The sequence below is a fragment of the Notamacropus eugenii genome, chromosome 4 (genome assembly GCF_028372415.1).
Source record: "Notamacropus eugenii isolate mMacEug1 chromosome 4, mMacEug1.pri_v2, whole genome shotgun sequence".
Taxonomy (NCBI): domain Eukaryota; kingdom Metazoa; phylum Chordata; class Mammalia; order Diprotodontia; family Macropodidae; genus Notamacropus; species Notamacropus eugenii.
In genome coordinates, this window is record NC_092875.1 from 249,433,262 (window position 1) to 249,456,803 (window position 23,542).

Here is a 23,542-nt window from a genome sequence, read left to right on the forward strand (position 1 = left end):
TATGACAAAAAAGAAAATTGATTCCGGAGTCAGAGAGCCTGTGTTCAACTCTAGACTCTAATGTTTAGTTAGCTATGTCATTTTGGAAAAGTCACTTAACTTTCCCCATCTTCAAAAAGAAGTCACTGGCTATTCAATTCTGAAGTCCCTTCCAACTGTAGTGATGCTATTGTCATGGGGGACTGACCAATTAGTGCTTAATTCTTATTATGCATTAATATGCATACTAATAAAAATATTAATATTATGCAATATTCCCTCCCTGATACCAATATATTTGAATGTCAGTTAGCTTGCTTCCATGTACAGGTATCCTCTGATTATTTCAGGTCAGCTTACTACATGGTGACAAAGAGTTTTTTAGTTGGTGTCTATTCTGGTACTGAGACACATAAAATATTCTCTCAGATAATCTCTTAAACCCTTCCTTAGCAGCTTTTGAGCGGGGAGAAAAAACTGTTATGGACCTCTGGGTGGGCATCAGAGCCTATCTCCCATCCTGTCTGCCATGTGTCCCTGAATACATCTTGCCACCATTTCTTTTGTCTTTTGTGTTTATTTTTTGCTGATCTTAGATGAATGAGTATCTGGAGATGGAACAGACCACTTTATGACTTTGTGAGCTTCAAAAAGTCAACAAAGCCATCAGAAGTCCAGCAGCTGGAGTCTAGCAAAGTCTGCCAATAGGTGCAGCAGCCAAGTCTAGTAAAGAATCAGCCCTGGGAAGTGATCTGCTTGACTCAGCTCAGCAAAGACCCAGCCCAGCAGAGGAATGGAGTAACTCATACATCAGCTATACCACACCCAGACATGAACTAGTTGGGGACTTTGTAAAGGAATAAAAGACTCCCAGGTCTAGGAAGTACTGTTCCCTATCTTGGGGAAGGAGTGTTTTGTAGAAACTACTTTAAGCCTGAATCAACACTCCCCAGGAACTAGTGAGGTGTGTAGAGGGGAGAGTGTACCCCCAACTTGGGGGGGGGATGTATTTTGATCATCATGATAGTTTTTCAATAGGGAGTATCTTTGGGGACTTGTGAGCAATAGTATTAGAACACTCCTCACCCCCTTAGGGTTAACCCTAGAATCTTGAGGGAAAAAAATAGTCAGCCACCCTTTGGAGACACAGCTTGCCAAAGTGAACAAAGAAGGGTTAGGTGATTGAGCCTAGAGTCAGAGTTTATAAACGAGACATGAAACAGCAAAAAGAAGGGGGAGGAGAAAAAAAATCTACATATATTTAGCAATAGACAGCATAGCACAGAAATACGATATCAAAGAAATATGATAGGATAGAAAATAGCTATAATATAGGAAGAAGAATAACCATAAAGATGCCTTAACATGTACAGAAAACTCAATGTAACAAAGGAGAAAGCCATAAAAATCATGTCCTCAGATTTCATTTTTAACATAAATGCATAGCATATAAGTAATATTCAAAGAGGATTAGCAATCCTAATTCAAAGAGTAAAATTTGTCATCACAGATGTTACTGAGACTTAGCAGAATCATATTCACCACAAAATACAGTTCTGGAAAGACATATTCAAAAAGAAGAGGGCAGGTAGAAAGTATTAAGAAGATATACTCATGTATGAGATTGATCGGCATAGAAGATATAGAAGCTATCTTAAAGTCTCATTCATGACATATATCAGCTGTGTGACCCTTCACAAATCACCTGACCTCTCAATACTCTAGTTAACTCAAGATTAAGATGCAAATCAGTTCCTAATCTGTATTGATATAGGAATTTTCTTTGCTGGGATTTTCCTATCCCAGTGAAATAACTGGACTAGGGCAGTTAAGTGGCCCAGTGGATAGAGTGCCAGACCTGGAGTCAGAAAGACTTATCTTCCTGAGTTCAAATCTAGCCTCAGACACTGGGAAAGTCACTTAACCCTGTTTGCCTCCATTTCCCCAAAATAAGCTGGAGAAGGAAATGGCAAACCACTTCTTTGCCAAAAAAACCTCAGATAGGACAATGAAGATGTCAGACACAACTGAAACAACTGGACAACAGCTGCAATAATAAAAGAAAACCAAACATCAACAATAATAACAACTGAATTTGATGTAAAGAAACCTAGGAAACAGAAGAACATAGGATGAACTTCAATGAAAATAAAAAACTGAAGTGATTTTATCATCAGATGACATAGCAATCCAAATGGACAGAAGCAGAAAGTGAATGAGGAATCCAGGAAACAGATTCTAAACATTTCACAGTGGCACAAAATATTAGAGACAGTGGTCTCCAGTCATCCTGGCATCTACTGGAGTTCTGTTTCTGCTAAAAGCAGAGTGGCTGATAATTTCTTGACTTGCCTTAATGATAATACGATATTTTAAAATTGGAGGGACCAATGAGAGGAACTGAGTCTAACAGGGAAAATCTTTTTTTTTTCCCTTGTGGTAGAAAGACTGGAGGGAATTCACAAGTTACTATTCCATCTTAGAATTATAGAGAAGTGGGGGACATTTTACCTGACTGTATCCTGCATTTTTGGAGAACAGATCTCAAAGGTTCAGAGGAAATTTAATGGACTAAAATACTATAGAGGAAATCTCTTCCTCTTCCCAGAGACTGGAACTGGGGTGCAGGAAGTTAGAAGTTACAAGTGGGAGTTACTCCTTAATTTGATGGAGGAACATTAGTAGAGGTTGGAGTTGGGACACTCTCAAAAGCTAAATTTTGAGGACATAAAGAGAAATGATTTTGATAGGAAGGAAAGGTCATGTTGCCTAAAGATGTGATAGTTATACAGGAAACTTTTCAGTCAACTTAAATATAATCTAGGTTTACCTGAGCATGCCTTCTTTGCTTAATATGGAGGCTTCTTTGCCCCCTACCATGTTTTGGGGGAGGAGGGGCACAGAAAATAACCTCCTCTGCTGTCTGTATATTTAAAATAGATTGAATCTTCCCTCTTTCTTTTCAACTTATCTGCTTCCTCCAGAGGACAAAGATCATAGTTCACCCACAGCATGGGGCACTGTGAACTGAACTGGTGAGAGGGGAAGAACTTTTCTTTCCCTTTTTCTCCTCTTTTACCTTGGCTCTGAGAAATAAGACTGGGATGTTGGTTTCCATCTCAGTTTAAAGTGCTGGAAGATATGAATATGGGACCTGGGAGTTTGAGCCATAGCGACAGTCTTGGAGCCAGGATTAAAAGGAGGGGTGGTAGAGACAGCCAGCCTAGCATGGAAGTCTGAGAAGTTAGGGTGCTGAGGACTTGAATTCAAGAAGAGTTTGAGATTTGTAACTGGGATTGTGCTCTATAGGATCCCAAACTGTGAATCTAATTTCCTTCCTCTCTCCAGAGACTGAGATGGTTCAAAGGAGGAAGAGTATTATTGGAAGAGTAAGTTGGTATATTTGTGAATATACTTTCTGAAGTAAATATTTCCGTTACAAGCTAATCTGACTGTTGGTGCCTAATGGAACTGAGGTGCAAGGGACCATCTCCTACACTTGGGGGAATATCAGCAGTGAGGGCTGGAGACATCTGAAAAGAACCTAGATATCCGCCAGTTCCAGTAAGGATGTCAGATAACCCTAGAGAAGGAGCAACACACCTGGCCTTGGGGCGAGAGGAACAGGACAGTGTGTAACATTTATTTGGTGATAAGTATAAAAGTTATACATGCATTTGAGTTTTGAAAACAGCTAAACAATTTCACATGTACAAGATGGAAGATATGGGGATAAATAGCTGTGGGAATAAAGATTCCAGACTTATTGTACTGAAAAAAAACTTAGTGTATTGCAAGTTCAAAATGAGTTTCCAATATGACATGTCTTCAAAGCTAATTCATTATTAGCATATATTAATAAAGGATGAAGAGGTGATAATTTCATTGTACTATTCCCACATTTTGAAGGAGGTATTTCCTTGTCCTCATTAATACTTTTGCCATCTCTGAAATTACCTCCAGTTTATCTTGTTTGTACAGAGTTATTTGCATGTTGTCTCTCTCATTAGAATATGATCTCTTTGAGAACAGGACTTCTCTCCTCGCTTTGTTGTATCTTCAGTGCCTAGCATATAGTAGGTGTTTAATAAATGCTTGCTGATTTGCTGCCTGGACCACTTTGGTTAGAGCAGGGATAGGATATTGTATTCAGTTCTGGGAGCCAAATTTTAGGAAAAATATTGATATCATCCAGAATATAGTAACCAGGATGGCAAAGTAGAGGTGGAAGCAACTAGAGTTTTTAGCCTGTGTAAGAGAAGACTTCACTATATTTGCTTTCAAATATCTGAATGACTGTCACATGGAATCAGGATTGAACTTGTGTTTTGCACCAGAGGAAAGAACTTGGAGTAATGCATGGAAGATGCACAGAGGCCTTATAAGGTAAGATTTCCCCACAATTAGAGGCAACCAAAAGTGGAATGGGCTAACTGGAGATATGGTGGGTTACCCCTCACTTCAAGCAAATATAGCCCTTTTTTAGGGACGTTACAGAGAAGATGAGTTGTGCTCAGCCACAAGTATTAGTTGTATTCAATGGCCTCTGAGATTCCTTACAACTCCAAAAACAGATTATCCTGCTTGATTAATGAACTGATACAGTTGGATGCTCCTAATAGGAAGACTTGTTCTCTGATGTGAATGCCTCCACTATATATACAACACTGGAAACTTGGCTCAAAAACAATCCTGCCCAGAAGTATCTAAATGCCAAGTGAAATGAGTTCCTGCCCTAATCCCTTGGTGATCCAAAAAACAATTTAGGTAACAGTAGTAACATAAGGTTGAAAAAACAATAAACAGTGAACACAAAGAAAAATGAGATTCCAACAAGGAAGTGCTTTTCCAGATAGACCAATACAAGTATTTGTCAGCTGCAATAAAAACTATTGGTTAACAGTATCAAACGTCAGAGAAATGTGCAGCAGTAGCAAGCACAGAAATAAAATGCTAGTCATTAGACACAACAGACCAATGCCAAGGTTGTGTCGAAGTTATAAACAGAATAAAACCCAGACTGATTGAAATTTTCTATACAAACTCCAAGATACAAGGTCCTTTTGAAGTGGTACTACTGACAAACACTCATTAACCATGGGGAGAGAAGACCTTAGTAAGTTCCTCCTTTGAAGGATAAGGGGACTGTACTTCCAAAGTTGGTGCCTCCACTTTTTTTTAAGTACAAAAGTTACTCCATGTTTTTGTTTGTTTGTTTGTCTTTTTTTGGCTTCTTATTCTTCCAGGGGAAAATGAAGGTGAAAGGATAGAAATGATCACAAGACTAGCCAAACAGCCCTTTGAAAAATTCATTTTGCCAGAAACCTGGGTATTGATCTAGCTGCCCAGCCTGAGGTAAAGCCTATATATGGCAATTTCCCATGTCCACAGCAGTTCAGAGAACTAAGTTGAAGAAGGAAAGGAAGCCAAAGAGGATTATAATACCAACACCTCACATTTATAGAGTGCTTTAAGGTTAGCAAAGTACTTTACATCTATTGTCTCATGGGAGCAACACAAACTCTCTATGATGCAAGTCATTTTACAGATGAGAAAAGTGAGGCTCAAAGTGACATGCCCAGGGTCACTTACCTATTAAGTGTCTGAGGTAGTATTTGAACTCAAGTTTTACTGATTAGAAGTCCTGCATTATATTCACTATGTAACACTGTCTCTCCTGATGAAAATGAAGAAGACAGGTATAGAAAGGGGATACTTTTCCTATAAAATCTGATTTTCAGAGCAGAGCAAAGATGGTAAAGTGAAAGCAAGTATTCACCTAAGCTATAAGACAAACTCCTTTCATATGCCTCTAAAAAGAGAATCTGAACGAATTTTAGAGTGGCAGAGTCCAATAGGAGACAGAGTGTGGAAGATTTCCTACCCAGGACAGACTGGAAGGTCGGTGGGAAGAATCTGCTGCACAGAGTTGGAGGAGAGCACCGTGCACAGGCTGTAGCAGAGCAGACCCCACCTCAGCAAAGCCAAGCAGGAAGCCCTGGGCATTCTGAAGCAGTAGCACTGCAAAATCTAAAATATATCAGCACAGGACAGCAGTTGAATGGAACTGAGCGAGAGAGAACCACAGAACCTAAGGTAAGTGCAGCAGCTACCCCTGAGACTCTCAGCCTGTAGATTAAATGTCTGTAAGTCACCTACTTGAACTTCTGGGAACCAAGATGGTGGAGTGATCAGTAAATGCCCTACCTGTCCCTTTGTTGACCTTGAAAAACCCATAAAATATTTCCCCAGAAAAAATTCTGGAACAGTGGGATCAGTCAAAGGGGTAAACAGCCTCTCAGCTCTTGAGGCTAGGAAAATTGCAAAGAGGGATCCCTCCTGCTGTGACTGAAGGGGACCATTACAGGAGTGGAGTTGCCTCAGAAAGCTCCACCTCAGCAAACCAGGAGGAGACCTTGAGCACCAGGAGAGTGGCGCCTGCAATCATCAACACCAGTACCACAGGTATGCATCAGCACAGGCTGAGGAATGGGCAAGACGCTAGTGCAAACACTAGTTCACCAACCACTGAGCCTGCCTGTGCTCAGAAGAGGAGACCTCCTGTGGGAGACCACTCCTCCCCACACTTAGCACAGCTAGCTCCAGGGTAACTCCTGGGAAATCCAGAAAGACTTCACCTTCCTCTGCTTTGGCACACCAGCCAGCTCAGCACCAGGCATGCTACAGCATTCTAACTTCTACCTGAAAGAACCAAAGGCCACAATACACAAAGCCTCAAGTTCTAAGCACAAGAACCATGGTGCAGAGCCCCCTGTGCCCCAGAAGCAGAGATCCACTTCAAAAGTGAGGAAAAGGGTGATCATTGTGAGCAGGAAGTAAACAACAAAAGGAAAGACCACAGAATCTTTCTATGGGGACAAGGACTAAAACACAAATACCAAAGAGGTCAGCACTGAGACTATACTCCCATTTGAAATTTCAGAAGGGACTATGATCTAGTCTCAAGCCCAAAGAACATTCTTGGAAGAACTCAAGAAGGATTTTAAATGCCAAATTAGGGAAGTAAAAGAAAAATTGGCCAATGATTTTCAAAATAAGAAAAAAGAAATCACGGAAGAATTTAAAAGGAAAATTGGACTAATGGAAATGGAAGCAAAAAACCTAACTGGGAAAACTGGACAAATGGAAAAGGAAGCACAAAAACTCTCTGGAGGAAACAACTCCTTAAAAGGAACAATTGGACAGATGGAAAAGGAGATGCAAAAGTTAACAGAAGAAAACAATTTGATAAAAATGAGAACTGGGCAAATAAAAGCTAATGACTCTATGAGACATCAAGAATCTGTCAAACAGAATCTAAAGAACAAAAGCATAGAAGAAAATGTAAAATATTTCACTGGAAAAACAACTGACTGGGAAAATAGATCCAGGAGAGAAAATCTAAGAATTATTGGTCTACCAGAAAGCCATGATAAAAAAAGAGCCTGGACAATATCTTCTAAGAAATCACCAAAGAAAACTGCCCAGAAGTCCTAGATTCAGAGGGCACAATTGTCATCAAAAAAAATCAACGCTTTACCTCCTGAAGGGGATCCCCAACTGAAAAACATCTATGAATATCATTGCCAAATTGCAGAACTTTCAAGTAAAGGAGAAAATACTTTAGGCAGCCAGAAAGAAACAATTCAAATATCAAGGAACTGTAGTCAGGATCACACAGGACCTTGCAGCTTCTACATTTAAAGATCAGAGGGACTGGAGTATGATATTCCATAAGGCAAAGGATGTGATTCTACAAGCAAGAATCAATTACTCAGCCAAACTGGCATAATATTCCAGGCAAAGAAATGGACATTCAATTAAATAAGGGATTTCCAGATCTTCCTGATGAAAAGGCCACAGCTTAACAGAAAATTCAATCTTCAAACACAAGTCTCAAGAGAGGAAAAAAAGAGTAAACAGGGAAAAAAACCTTGTAATTCAATATGGTCACACTGTTTACATCTCTATAAGGGAAGACGATACTTGTTAATCTTGAGAATTGTATACTTATTATGATATTTAAAGTGGATATACATAGATAGAGGGAGTGAGTACAAAGTAAATGATGTGTACAAGAATGTGATTAAAGGGTGCAACAGGATTGTAACTGGAGATGTAAAAAGGAAGCAGAAAAAGGTGAATTGCATCACAGGAAGAGGCATAAAATCATATTACAGTAGAGGGAAAGAGAGGAGGTAGAAGAGCACTGTTTGAGATTTACTCTCATTTGATATGGTTCAAGGAAGGAATAACAAACTCAGTTAAGTGTACAAATCTAACTAGCTCTATAGTTAGGAGGGGAAAGGGGAAAGAAAAGGAAGGGGAGGCTAAAAGGGAGAGAAGAAGGAATAAGGGAAAAGGGGAGTAAAAAGGAGGGGGACTGAAAGAAGGAAGGGAAGACTGAGGGAGGCAGTGGTCAAAAATTAAAACTCTGCTGTGGAGGGGAAGGGAGAAGGGAGAACTGAAAGCATAAATGAAGGAAAGAGAATGAAGCAAAGGACATCGATAGTAATCATAACTGTGAATGTGAATGGGATGAACTCTCCCATAAAATGGAGGTAGAGAGTAGAATGGATTAAAAACCATAATCAACAATATATTCTTTACAAAAAACACATTTCAAACAAGGGGATACACACAGGCTAAAGGTAAAAGGTTGGAGCAGAATATATTGTGCTTCAGCTGATGTAAAAAAAGCAAGGGTAGCAATCCTAATTTCAGACAAAGCAAAAGCAGAAGTAGATCTAATCAAAAGAGATAAAGGAGGAAATTATATCCTGCTAAAAGGCACCATAGACAATGAAGCAATATCATTACTAAACATATATGCTCCAAAGGGTACAGCACCCAGATTTTTAGAGAAGAAGTTAAAGGAGTTACAGGAAGAAATAGATAGCAAAACTATACTAGTGGGGAAGCTTAACCTCCTCCTCCCTGAAGTTAGTAAAGCTAACTTCAAAATAAACTAGAAAGAAGTTAAATAGGTGAATAAAACTCTGAATAATATGTAATTATATGTAAATATATGTAATAATCTGGATGATAGAACTCGGGAGAAAATAAAATGGGGAAAGAAAGGAATATGCCTTTCTCTCAGGGGTACATGGCACATATATAAAAATTGACCATGTACTAGGCCACAAAAACCTCACAATTCAGTGCAGAAAGGCAGAGATAGTCAATGCATCCCTCTCAGATCATAATGCAATAAAAATTATATATAATAAAAGACCATAGAAAGATAAACCAAAAATTAATTGGAAACTAAATAATCTAATCCTAAAGAATGATTGGATTAAACAGCAAATCATAAAAACAATCAACAACTTCATTCAATATAATGAGAAAACCTACCAAAACTTATGGGATACTACAAAAGCAGTTTTTAGGGGAAATTTTATATCTTTGAATACCTACATGAATAAAATAGAGAAAGAGGAGATCAATGAATTGGGCATGCAGCTGAAAAAGCTATAAAAAGAACAAATTGAAAATCCCCAAGTAAATACCAAATTAGAAATACTGAAAATTAAAGGAGAGATTAATAAAATTGAAATTAAGAAAACTATGGAATTAATAAATAAAACAAAGAGTTGGCTTTATGAAAAACCAATAAAATTGATAAACCTTTGGTCAATATGATTTTAAAAAAAGAAGGAAGAAAACCAAATTATCAATATAACAAATGAAAAGGGTAAACACCTCCAATGAGGAGGAAATTAAAACAATAATTAAAAGTTACCTTGCCTAATTGTATGCCCATAAACTTGGTAATCTAAGTGAGATGGATGAATATTTTAAAAAATATAAATTGCCCAGATTAAGAGAAGAGGAAGGTGAATACTTAAATAACCCCATCTCAGAAAAAAAAAATTGAACAAGCTATCAATGAACTCCCTAGAAAAAAATCTCCAGGACCAGACAGATTTATAAGTTAATGCTAGCAAACATTTAAAGAAAAGTTAATTCGACTTCTATAGAGATTATTTGGGAAAATTGGTGAAGGAGTCCTACAAAATTCTTTTTATGACACAAATATAGTTCTGATACTTAAATGAGGAAGAGCCAAAATGGAGAAAGAAAATTATAGACCAAGTTTTCTAATGAATGTAGGTACAACAATTTTAAATAAGATATTAACAAAAAGAATACTGTAACTTATCACAAGAATAATACATTATGATCAGGTAGGATTTATACCAGGAAATCAAGACTGGTTCAATATTAGAAAAACTATCAGCATAATTGATCATATCAACAACAAAACTAAGAGAAACCATATGATTTCAGCATCAATAGATGCAGAAAAAGCCTTTGACAAAATACAACACCCATTCCTATTGAAAACACTGGAGAGCACAGGAATAGATGGAGATTTCCATAGAATAATAAGATAAAACCATCAGCAAGCATTATATATAATGCAGATAAGTTGGATGCATTTCCAGTAAGATCAGAGGTGAAAGAAGGATGTACATTATCACCAATGTTATTCAATATAGTACTAGAAATGTTAGCTTTAGCAATAAGAGAAGAAAAAAATTGAAGGAATAAGAATAGGCAAGGAAGAAACTAAGTTATCACTCTTTGCAGATGATATGATGGTATACTTAGAGAATCCCAGAGAATCAAGTAAAAAACTATTTGAAATAATAAACAACTTTGGTAAAGTTGCAGGTTATAAAATAAACCCACATAAAACATTTGCATTTCTATATATTACTAAGAAACCCGAAGAGAAAGAGATAGAGAAAATCATTTAAAGCTATGGTAGACACTATAAAATATCTGGGAGTCTACCTGCCAAAGCAAACCCAAGGACTATATGAACACAATTGCAAAATACTTTTCACACAAATGAAGTCAGATCTAAGTGGAAAAACATCAGTTGTTCACGGGTAGGCCAAGCTAATATAATAAAAATGACAATCCCAACTAAATTAATTTGCCTATTCAGTGCCATACCAATCAAACTACCAGATAATTATTTTCTGCAACTAGAAAAAATATATCAAAATTCATCTGGAAGAAGAAAAGATCCAGAATATCAAGGGAACTAATGAGAAGAAATGGTAGGGAAGGTGGCCCAGCCTTACCAGATCTCAAATTGTATTATAAAGCAGTAATTATCAAAACCATTTGGTACTGGCTAAGAAATGGAGGGGTAGACCAGTGGAGTAGGTTAGGTACTCAAAACACAGTAGTCAAAGAATATAGCAATCTACTGTTTGATAAATCCAAGGATCCCAGCTTCTGGGATAAGAATTCACTATTGGATAAAAATTTCTGGGAAAACTAGATAACAGTGTGGCACAAACTGGGCATAGACCAATGCCTGACATAGTATACAAGAGTAAAGTCCAAATGTTTATATGATCTAGATATAAGAACTGATGCTATAACCAAATTAGGGGAGCAAGGAATAGTGTATTTGTCAGATTTATGAAGAATGGAGAAATTTTTGACTAAATAAGAGATAGAGAACATTATGAAGTGCAAAATGGATAATTTTGATTACATTCAATTGAAAAGTTTTTCCACAAACAAACCTAATGCAACCAAGATTAGGAGGGAAGCAGAAAACTGGGAAAGAATTTTTGCAACTAATGTCAGGATAAAAGCCTCATTTCTAAAATATATAGACAGCTGAGTCAAATGTACAAGAATACAAGTCATTCCCCAATTGATAAATGGTCAAAGGATATGAACAGGCCATTTTAAGAGGAAGAAATTAAGGATATCTATAGTCATATGAAAAAAATGCTCTAAATCATTATTGATTACAGAGATGCAAATCAAAACAACTCTGAGATACCACATCACACCTATCAGATTGGCTAACATGACAGAACAGGAAGATGATAAATGTTGGAGAAGATGTGGGAGAGTTGGAACACTAATTCATTGTTGATGGAGCTGTGAACTAATCCAATCATTCTGAAGAGCAATTTGGAACTGTGCCCAAAGGGCTACAAAAATGTACATACGTTTTGACCCAGAAATATTGCTGCTAGGACTGTATCCCAAAGAGATCATAAAAATAGGAAAGGATCCCACATGTACAAAAATATTTATAGCAGCTCCCTTTGTGGTGGCCAAGAACTGGAAATCCAGGGGATGCCCATCAATTGGAGAATGCCTGAACAAGTTGTGGTATATGAATGTAATGGAATACTATTGTGCTATAAGAAATGATGAACAGGAAGACTTCAGAGACACCTGGAAGGACCTATATGAACTGATGCTCATTGAAAGGAGCAGAACCAGGAGAACTTTGTACACAGCAACAACCACAGTGTGCAAGGAATTTTTCTGGTATACTTAGCCCTTCACAGCAATGCAAGGACCTAAAAAAATTCCCAATGGACTTTTGAGGCAATATGCCTTTCACATCCAGAGAAAGAACTATGGGAATTGGATTGCAGAATGAAGCAAACCATTTTCTTTTGTATTACGCTTTGTTTTCATAGTTTCTCCCATTCATTTTAATTCTTCTATGCAACATGGCTAAGGTGAAAATGTATTTAATAAGAATGTATGTGTAGAACCTATATAAGATTGCATGCTGTCTCAGGGAGGAAAGGGGGAGCAAGGGAGGAAAGTGGGGGAGGGAGGTGAAGAAAATCTAAATATATGGAAGTGATTGTAGAAAATTGAAAGCAAATCAACTAATCAATTTTTTAAAATCCAATTTTCATTATCTCTTAAGTGCAAGGGACATCCTCTAAACACTTGTTTCTCAGGTATCCCTTTCCCCATTCCTTTTGAAGCTAACAGTGAGATGAAAACCTTCCCCTAGGTTGTCAAAATACATTATGCCTTCATTTTAAAAATACATTTTTTTCTTTTTATATTAGCTATATTTCTCTATTTTTTACCTTCTGGAAGACAACTGTTACAAATACAAATTAAGAGAGAAATAACAGAAGTTCAGAAAAACAAACTGATATTTTATTCCACACCTATTGTCTTCCACCTCTGAAAAGAAGTTGCAGAAGATGCCCTTTTATATCTCTTCTTTGGAGTCAACCTTGGTCATAATTTCTCAATATTATTGGCTGTAAGTCCAATAATCTATCCATAATGTAACACTGTTTCTCCTGATTAAACATGAAAAAGATAGGCATAGAAAGAAGGAAGCATGTCCAGGGCTTAGCACAGTGCCTGGCACAAAGTAGGTGCTTAATAAATGTTTATTGATAGATTGATTATTATTATTTCTATGCATATTGTCACAGTCAGTGTATAAAACGGTTTCTGGGTTCTTTATCCTTCACTATGCATCAGTTACTGTAACTCTTCTCTGCATTTATCGTAATCATAATTTCTTACATCACATAATGTAATATGGCATTACAATAGTGTATGCAACTTTCCTTTAACACCAGACCCAGCTCCTAATCCATATAGTACACCATGATTTGAGCAAAGTTGTCTCTTCCAGGATAATAAGATCATTGACCTCAGCAGAGTTGTTCCTCTTGCTTTGCCTCAGGATGTCCCTGCTATAAAAATAAACTCAAAGAAAAGAACTGCAAAGCACGTTGTTGCCACTGAGTCACCCAGACAGATGACACTCTATCTTTTGAGGCAATCAGGAAGCAGTCATCTCTGAGGATAAACTTCAAAGAGAAGAAAGCCAAAATAGGAACAAAAGTTCTAAGTAGAGTTTTCTTCTTTATTTTGTGTGTTCTCAAATCCACCACAGGGAAATGATGATTTATCATGGGAATATACTCTATATCATGAACACAGGGGGTTTGGGATAGGGTAAATGAAGAACAAACAAAAAAACAAAAACAAAGCTAGCATATATAACATAATAAGAAAGGACCAATGGAAAGGAGTGATTCCTCTTCCCTCCTCCCCCCTGCCCAATCTTCACTCTTCTCTTCCTAAGTACTTGCAAAAGTCTTCAAATACAGCAAGAGATATGATATAGAAGATGATGTCACAGAACTTCAGATTACTCAAACTGGAGATTCACCACTTATCCAACTCATTCTCTGTCAGAAGGACCAATTCCCTTCTATAATATCCCCAAAAAGTGACCATCCAGCTTCTGCAGTAATAGCTCCCCTGACAAGGACATTTACTATCAATATGACCTTGGGCAGATCACTTAATTTCAGTGTTCTTCAGTTTGCTCATCTCTAAAATGAAGGGATTGGAACAAGATGACTTCTGAAGTCCTTTCCAAATCCAAATCCATGATCCTATCTATAGTCCTAGGAACTCACACCTTTATGAGGCAAACTATTTTTAGCCAATTTCATTAGGAAGTTCTTGCTTAAACTGAAGCAAAATCTGTATTTCCAATATTGATTCATTGGTCCTTACTTGGTCCTTAGGAGGCCAAACAAAGCAAATCTGTTGACTGAAAAATTTAATGATAGTGATCTTGCCTCCTTCTCCTCCCTAATGTCTTCCTTTCTCCAAGTTAAACATAACAAATTCCTTCAACTGATTCTCATATGACATGGTTTTAAAGTCCCGTTACTAAATCCTGGTTACCCATCTCTACAAGCGTTACAATTAATAAATGTAAATCCTAAAATATGGCACCTACAACTGAATACAATATGGAAAAATGATCTCATTTGATGAAAGTACACTATGCTCCCTTCCTTTTCCACCATTTTTGAGTAGGGGATAAAAGAATCTTGACCTGTAATTTTATCAGTGTAGGAATTTCCAGTGTGGAATTTTCTTCCACTGATACAGGTCAGCAATTTATCCATAATTAGTAGTCTTTGAAAGCTGCTTGTGGTCACTGAGAGGCTAAATGATTTTTCCATGGTTGCAGCTACTGTATTTCAGAGACAGAACCTGAATGCAAGTTTTCTTTATTCCAGTATCAGTTCTTTATACACCATGCCATACTGCCTCTCTGTCTTCACCCTTCCACACTGCTTAGGGTGCCCATGAATTACAAAAAAAGGCTACAGCTTTCCCTTCACCTCTATTGCCCATCTCAGCCGCAAACTTCTTCTCAATTCCCTAGGATAGGTTTCAACTTTTACAAAAAAAATTTAAACCAAATCCAACCCCAATAAACTCTTTCTCACCAGCACACAAAATACCACCCCTGATGCCCCTACACCTGCCTTGATCTCCTGGATCTCTAGCAGCACCATCTGACTTCCATTTTAACTCCCTGACAAGCTCCCCCAACTCTGCAACTCACTCTTTGCCACAAATTCAAGCTACTCTGTGTTTTGGGACATCCTGTTAATGTAATGATACACTCTCTGTTACTGTAATAATAATGATAATTTATACATACAGTAGCCTTTTCTCCCTAAGTACTTTACCAACTACAGATGTTACAGAGATTGCCAGAGAAGCCACTTCACCTTGCTCTCTGGCAGCCCTACCCCCAGGACGAGGGACATCACAGTGCTCCCATACTTCATAGCAACACCTAATAACCATTTTAGGCAGGAAGTGAGGAAATATATCCAGTTGAACCTGCAGAGAGGAATTAGGTAACCCAATACCTCTTCCTTCCCTCTCTCCAGAAACTCTGGGAGACTCACAGATACTGCAGAGCATTGTAACCCCCAACCTTTAAACATTCCCATTGCACTCTCTCATCTCATGTGGTTCTTTTTATGACTGTAGACAGTGTATTTCCTGGAGCAGGAATTTTGTTCCTTCCTTGTCCCATTTTCACCCACTATACAAGACTGTATTTTTTTTCCAACGCAAATAAAATGAGAATAATGATTTCACCTGGGTATCTGCTCCGCTTATGGAAAGTGTGAGAGTGTTTTTGTCTGTCCACCATGCAGCTATGCAAGGAAGATGATAGTTCCTCTGTAAAAGTCTACAGATTCAGGAGTTCAGAGAGTGACCAAAAAAGCCAGCTTTCTCTGGATTTTCCAGCTTTAATGAGCAAGCAATTCTGATTCTGTCAAAAGAAGGTCGAGTCAGATAACTAAACAGCTCGATGTAGAGACCACTATCAAGCACTTAGACTTTTCATCTGCTCTTTTTTGTTCTCTATTTCTTGATACTCATTCCCAGGCAAATTTATCATTTCACCATCTTTGCTTATATAACATAGGTTTTGTGCTCATCATCTTAATTCCTCACTTATACTGGAAAGTTGGATGCTCAGAGGGTAGTTTGTTACTTCTTCCCTTAGTGTTGGAGGTAACTGTGAGTACTTGGGGAGTATGTTTCTGGTCCTATTGCTCATAAAACCCTGCCAGTGTGCTCACCATGGAATATTCAGTTGATATCAATCAGATATATAAGTAACATTTAGAAATGTGTATTTACTAAGGTAGTATAGTAATAACAAGATATTTGTTATAAAACATTTCCCCTACACTTGGGGCATGTTTTCTGGATGATAAATACAAAATCTGGGGGAAAGTGAGTTCAAGTTAGAGGCACATATGGAAATGAGTAATTCACAAGTCCTGGTAATTGGAAGTCCTTTTTTCCCCTTCACTGGGTCCTTATGGATTTTTCCTTAGATACGGTATAGCTTTTGACTGGACTCCTTGTAGAATCCTGAAGCTTTCTTTCCTAGCTTGTGTTCAATGTATCTCTTAGCTCTGAATTCCTAATGCAAATAATTGAGAAAGTCTCAAATCTTTTGACCTTTTGAAGATCATCCCAGCTTCCTCTGGTCAATGAGAGGAAAGATGGAAAATACAGCATTTTTCTTCTCCCTCTCCATTTCCTCCCTCATCCCCCAGTGATTCTTTATCAGGTGGTAAGCTGATTTGACTGATCTGATGTCCTACTGGGCATAACTGACTCTTTCAGTAATCCTAATAAACTTCCTGTGTGGTGTCATTTTATTCTATCCAATCATTTTTACTTTTTCCAAATGGATTAAGGGCTCTTTCCACATCTATTTTAATGTATTGAGTTATTGATCCAATATAGGTGTCTTCACCTGATAAAGCCAGGGTAATAGAGCATCTTGCAAGTTACTTTAATTAGGATGGAATTGATTGATTGATGCAATCTACCTCCACCCTACATCTGGACACTTTATTAAAAGCAGACACTCTTATAGTATAGCTTTATCATTCACAGCTAGGTGATGCAGTGGATAGAGTATCTGACTTAGAGTCAGAAAGACTCATCTTCCTTAGTTCAAATCTGGCCTCAGACTTTTACTAGCTTGGTGACCTTGGACAAGTCACTTTACCCTGTCTGCCTCAGATTCCTCATTTATAAAATGGGCTGGAGATGGAAATGACAAACCACTCCAGTGTCTTTGTCAAGAGAACCCCAAATAGGGTCATGAAGAGTCAGACAAGAATAAAACTACTATACAACCATCATTCAGAATATAGTTAAAAAATAACGGGGAGGAAAAATAATAAGTTAGCATTTCTGTAGAACATTGACATTTTACAAAGTGCTTTTCTCACAATTCTGAAGTTAAGTAGCGCACAAATTATTTTTATTCCCATTTCATAGGGAAGGAAACTATGACTTAGAAAAGTGAAGTGAGTTATCTAGAGTCATGTAGCTACTAAGTGGCAGATTGAGGCCTCAAATTCAAGTCTGCTAACAACCAATTGATTGCACTTGCCACAGCGTAACACACTAAATCACAATTTCTCTTTCTATAGTAGGTTGATTTTTTGTGTGTGTGATTTTCCCGATAATCTCTGAATTGATTTTGAATAACTGAATTTCAGAGGTGAAAAGGACCACAGATGCCATATAGTAGAATTCTCACCTAAAGAAAGAGTAAACTCTACAAGATCCCTAACACATAACCTTCCAATCTCTAATCCAAGTCCTTAAGTGATGGAGGAATTCACATGGCACTGAAGCCAATGAATTCACTCTTAGCCAATTCTGGTTGGGAGTTTTCCTGGGTTGAGCTCATGCCTGCCTCTCTGTAACTCCCTAACACTGTTGCTCATTCTGCTCCCCCAGGCCAAATAGAGTCAATATAATCCCTCTTGTTGATAACAATCCTTCAGATATTTGAAAAGAACTATGTCCTCCAATTATACATGTATGTATGTATGTATGTATATGAATGTATGTATATGTGTGTGCGTATAGATATGTATAGTGGATTTTGTTGCTGCTGTTTAGTCATTTTCCAGTCTTGTCCAACTCTTTGTGACCCCATTTGGGGTTTTTCTTGGCAGAGATATTGGAGAGGTTTGCCATTTCCTTCTCCAATTCATTTTACAGATGAGGAAACTGAAGCAAATAGGGTAAAGTGACCTTCCCAGCATCACACAGCAGCTAAGTGTCTGAGGCCAAATTTGAATTCAGGGAGATGAGTTTTCCTAATTCCAGACCTGACATTCTTTCTACTGCACCACCTAGCTACCATATGTATGTGCGTGTATACGTATGTATGTATGTATACATACATGCATGTCTTTTTGTAGAGGTCAGTAAACAGGATATGGTAATCATACTTAAATATATAAGTGCATATGTGGGTATGGGTATATACAAATACACACACACACACACACACACACACACACACTTTTTTTTCTTTTTTTCTCCAGGCTTAATGTCCCCATTTCTTTCAAATGATTCATGCTTGCCCCTCTTGATTATAAGATCCTTAAGGGTAGAGGCTGGTTTACTTCTGTCGTTGTATTGCCAGAACCTTCAGTGGTGCTTGGCTCATGGTGATTAATACATGCTTGTTGACTGATCAAATGATGCTCATTTAAGTACCTTTACTACCCTGGTTATCCTCCTCTAGACATGCTTTAGCATGTCAATATCTTTCCTAAAAGGCTGATACCTGGAACTAGATGCAATATCCTAAATATGCCCCAACCAGGGCAGAGTGCAATAGGATGATTACCACCTTTGTTCTGAATACATTCTTAGTTCCATGAATCTGTGATCTCAAATGGGAACATTCCCTCCAAAAATACTGATACCTATCCACCCACATCTTCATTCTATGTGATTGTTGCCCAAGTTCTACCACAGAATCTCTACAAAAGATTGGCCAAATGTTTTGGAGGATTTCTATCAGATCTTCTGTATTTCATAGGTACCAATACAGCATGAGGGCTGGCCGTCTATTCCCCATTGCTCTTATCACATGACAGACACATGTCCTTTCCAAATCATATCTTCGCTAAGCCATTTTATATGCTGGTCTTCACTGGAACTATGCTGCCTTACATATCATGTGCCCATCCATACATATCATATGTCTATCCATTGCCCTTTAGGTCACCTGCTATTTTGATATATTGGAGACAGGGGCATTCTAAGAGTCACAGCCATGCAGCAGCAGCAGAAATATCATCATCATCATCATCATCATTATCATCATCATCATCACTTCGATTTATGTAGAACCTACTATTTTCCAGATACTATGTTAAGTGTTTTACAAATATTATCTCTTCAAATCCATCTTAGACACTTACTATATGTATGACTCTGAGCAGGTCACTTTACCTCTGTCAGTCTCAATTTCCTCTCCTATAAAATGGAAACAATAATGGTACCTATCTTACAGAGTTGTTGGGAACATCAAATGCAATAAGATGTAAAACACTTTGCAAACCTTAAACATGCTATATAAGTATTAACAACTATTCTATTCATTTCTGGGGCAAATTATATTTATTTTGCATATGTTTTCTTCTACCTATAGAACATAAACTCTTTGACATGTATGGATCTTTTTCTTCACTTTGTCCCCCTAGAGCCTAGCCCAGTGCCTTATACATAGCAAGAGCTTAAGGAATGTTTGTTGAATTGAAGTATTAATCTAGAATACAAGTAGAAGTAATAGTTCTGTTAATTGGAACTTAGAATTCATAGTTCTATTAATTATTAATGTAGCAATATCTTGTATTAGGTGAGGTGCTTTATTGTTAGTTTTTTTACTGTCATATTACCCTGTTGACTCACGTTAAGCTTTCAATTACCTAAATCACGCAAGTCCTTTTCATATGAATTGCTTTCTAGTCACTTTCATTCATTCATTCTTTCATTCATGTGTGTGTTTATGTACTTGTTCATTCATTCAACAAACTTCTTCTTAAATACAGGCTCAGGAGTGAGCACTGAGCTAGACACCAGGGGAGATACAAGGAAAGCTCAATTGGTGCTTTCATTCTAATTGAGAAAAGCACAAATACCTTTTTATATTTAATCTCAATTATTTGCCTTATTTCCATCTCTTAAAAATCTTTAATTCAGTATCTTTTGCTATAAAAATAATATGCTCTCGTTATTCTGGTGAAAGGTACAAGGATCACTCGTAAGGATTCATGAACTGTGTTTTTGAGTGGATGTTGACCTACTATATACCAGGGCAACTTCCAAGGGGTCCAAGATGCATCATTATCACTTTCAATTTTGTTATCAGGATTTCACTTTTGAGAGACTCCCTTCACTCTTGAGTCAATTGCCACTTTATGAATGAAGACAACGGGATCCTTTCCTTCTTTTCTCAGAAGTCTTTGAATTCTCTTCTCATACAGTCTAGACCTAATTCTTTTTTTTTTAATTTTTTTTATTTAACTTTTAACATTCATTTTCACAAAATTTTGGGTTCCAAATTTTCTCCCCATTTGTCCCCTCCCCCCACCCCAAAACACTGAGCATTCTAATTGCCCCTATCACCAATCTGCTCTCTTCTATCATCCCTCCCTTCCCTTGTCCCCATCTTCTCTTTTGTCCTGTAGGGCCAGATAACTTTCTATACTCCTTTACCTGTATTTCTTATTTCTTAGTAGCAAGAACAAAACTCCACAGTTGTTCCTAAAACTTTGAGTTCCAACTTCTCTTCATCCCTCCCTCCCCACCCATTCCCTTTGGAAGGCAAGCAATTCAATATAGGCCATATCTCTGTAGTTTTGCAAATGACTTCCATAAGAGTCTTGTTGTGTAAGACTAACTATATTTCCCTCCATCCTATCCTGCCCCCTATTGCTTCTATTCTCTCTTTTGATCCTGTCCCTCCCCAAGAGTGTTGACTTCTAATTGCTCCCTCCTCCCATTGCCCTCCCTTCCATCCTCCCTCCCACCCTGCTTATCCCCTTATCCCCCACTTTCCTGTACTGTAAGATAGGTTTTCATACCAAAATGAGTGTGCATTTTATTCCTTCCTTTAGTCGAATATGATGAGAGTAAACTTCATGTTTTTCTCTCACCTCCCCTCTTTTTCCCTCCACTAAAAAGTCTTTTGTTTGCCTCTTTTATCAGAGATAATTTACACCATTCCATTTCTCCCTTTCTCCTCCCTATATATTTCTCTCTCACCGCTTAATTTCATTTTTTAAAGATATGATCCCATCTTATTCAGTTCACTCTGTGCTCTGTGTGTGTGTGTATGTGTGTGTGTGTGTGTGTGTGTGTAATCACACCCACTACCCAGATACTGAAAAGTTTCAAGAGTTACAAATATTGTCTTTCCATGTAGGAATGTAAACAGTTCAACTTTAGTAAGTCCCTTATAACTTCTCTTTGCTGTTTACCTTTTCATGCTTCTCTTCATTTTTGTGTTTGAAGATCAAATTTTCTTTTCAGCTCTGGTCTTTTCATCAACAATGCTGGAAGGTCCTTGATTTCGCTGAAAGACCATTTTTTCCCCTGAAGTATTATACTCAGTTTTGCTGGGTAGGTGATTCTTGGTTTTAGTCCTAGTTCCTTTGACTTCTGGAATATTATATTCCATGCCCTTCGATCCCTTAATGTAGAAGCTGCTAGATCTTGTGTTATCCTGATTGTATTTCCACAATACTTTCTAGCTGCTTGCAATATTTTCTCCTTGACCAGGGAACTCTGGAATTTGGCCACAATGTTCCTAGGAGTTTCTCTTTTTGGATCTCTTTCAGGAGGTGATCGGTGGATTCCTTAAATACTTATTTTGCCCTCTGGTTCTAGAATCTCAGGGCAGTTTTCCTTGATAATTTCATGAAAGATGATGTCTAGGCTCTTTTTCTGATCATGGCTTTCAGGTAGTCCCATAATTTTTAAATTGTCTCTCCTGGATCTATTTTCCAGGTCAATTGTTTTTCCAATGAGATATTTCACATTATCTTCCATTTTTTCATTCTTTTGGTTTTCTTTTGTGATTTCTTGGTTTCTCATAAAGTCATTGACCTCCATCTGTTCCACTCTCATTTTGAAAGAACTATTTTCTTCAGTGATCTTTTGAACCTCCTTTTCCATTTGGCTAGTTCTGCTTTTTAAAGCATTCTTCTCCTCATTGGCTTTTTGAACCTCTTTTGCCAATTGAGTTAGCCTATTTTTCAAGGTGTTATTTTCTTCAGCATTTTTTTGGGTCTCCTTGAGCAAGGTGTGGACCTGCTTTTCATGCTTTTCTTGCATTTTTTTCATTTCTCTTCCCAGTTTTTCCTCCACCTCTCTAACTTGACTTTCAAAATCCTTTTTGAGCTCTTCCATGGCCTGAGCCCATTGAATATTTATTTTGGATGTTTGGGATACAGAAGCCTTGAATTCTATGTCTTTCCCTGATGGTAAGCACTGTTCTTCCTCATCAGAAAGGATGGGAGGAGATATCTGTTCACCAAGAAAGTAACCTTCTATGATCTTATTTTTTCCCCCCCTTTTCTGGGCATTTTCCCAGCCAGTGACTTGACTTCTGAGTGTCCTCTCCACACTCACCTTGCCTCCAGATCTGCCCAGCCAGAGCTTGGGGTCTGAGATTCAAATGCTGCTCCCCAGCCTCAGGGCTTCAGCAGGGGCAAGGCTGCTATTCAGTGTGAGATTAAGTTCAGCTGCTCAAGTAGGGGCAGGGCCACCACAGGGGGGCTTAGTTCCCTCAGGGGCTTTATGTGGAGACCTTCAACAATGGATCCTAGCTCCTGCCTGCTTTGGGAGCCCCTGTCCACTGCTGCCTCCGCTGCTGTCTCCTGAGGGGGCCTGAGTTATGGGAACACCCCACTCCCTTCTTGGCCAGCCAAAGAGACTCTCTTACTGACCTTTGCTGCTTGTGGGTGAAGGGACCTGCGAGGCTGCTGGAGATTCCGTCCCTGAAGACTGCTCGGATCTGCTCCTCTTGGTGCCATGCGGCCAACGTAGGGCTGGGCTCTGCTCCAGGTTCGGTGCACGACAGACCTTTCACGCCAGTTTTTCAGGTCTCTCTGGAACAGAAATCTCCTCTTATTTTTTCCCCCCCTTTTCTGGGCATTTTCCCAGCCAGTGACTTGACTTCTGAGTGTCCTCTCCACACTCACCTTGCCTCCAGATCCGCCCAGCCAGAGCTTGGGGTCTGAGATTCAAATGCTGCTCCCCAGCCTCAGGGCTTCAGCAGCCTGTTGTTCTGTTGTTCTGTTGTTCTGTTGCTTCCACTGCTCCAGAATTTGTTGGGAGTTCTTCTTTACAGGTAATTTATGGGCTGTGGGTTAGGAGCTAGCATATGTTTATCTTTCTGCTCTGCCATCTTGGCCTAGACCTAATTCTTGATTAAATCTAACTCCTCTTCAGTTGAGAATGTTGTTAATCCTGATGGGACTCCTCAGATAAATTCTCTTAAGACTATCATAGGCAAACTATGCCATGGATGTGACTGAGTGGTGTTTAAGGCAATTGTTGGGGGCACTGTTCTATT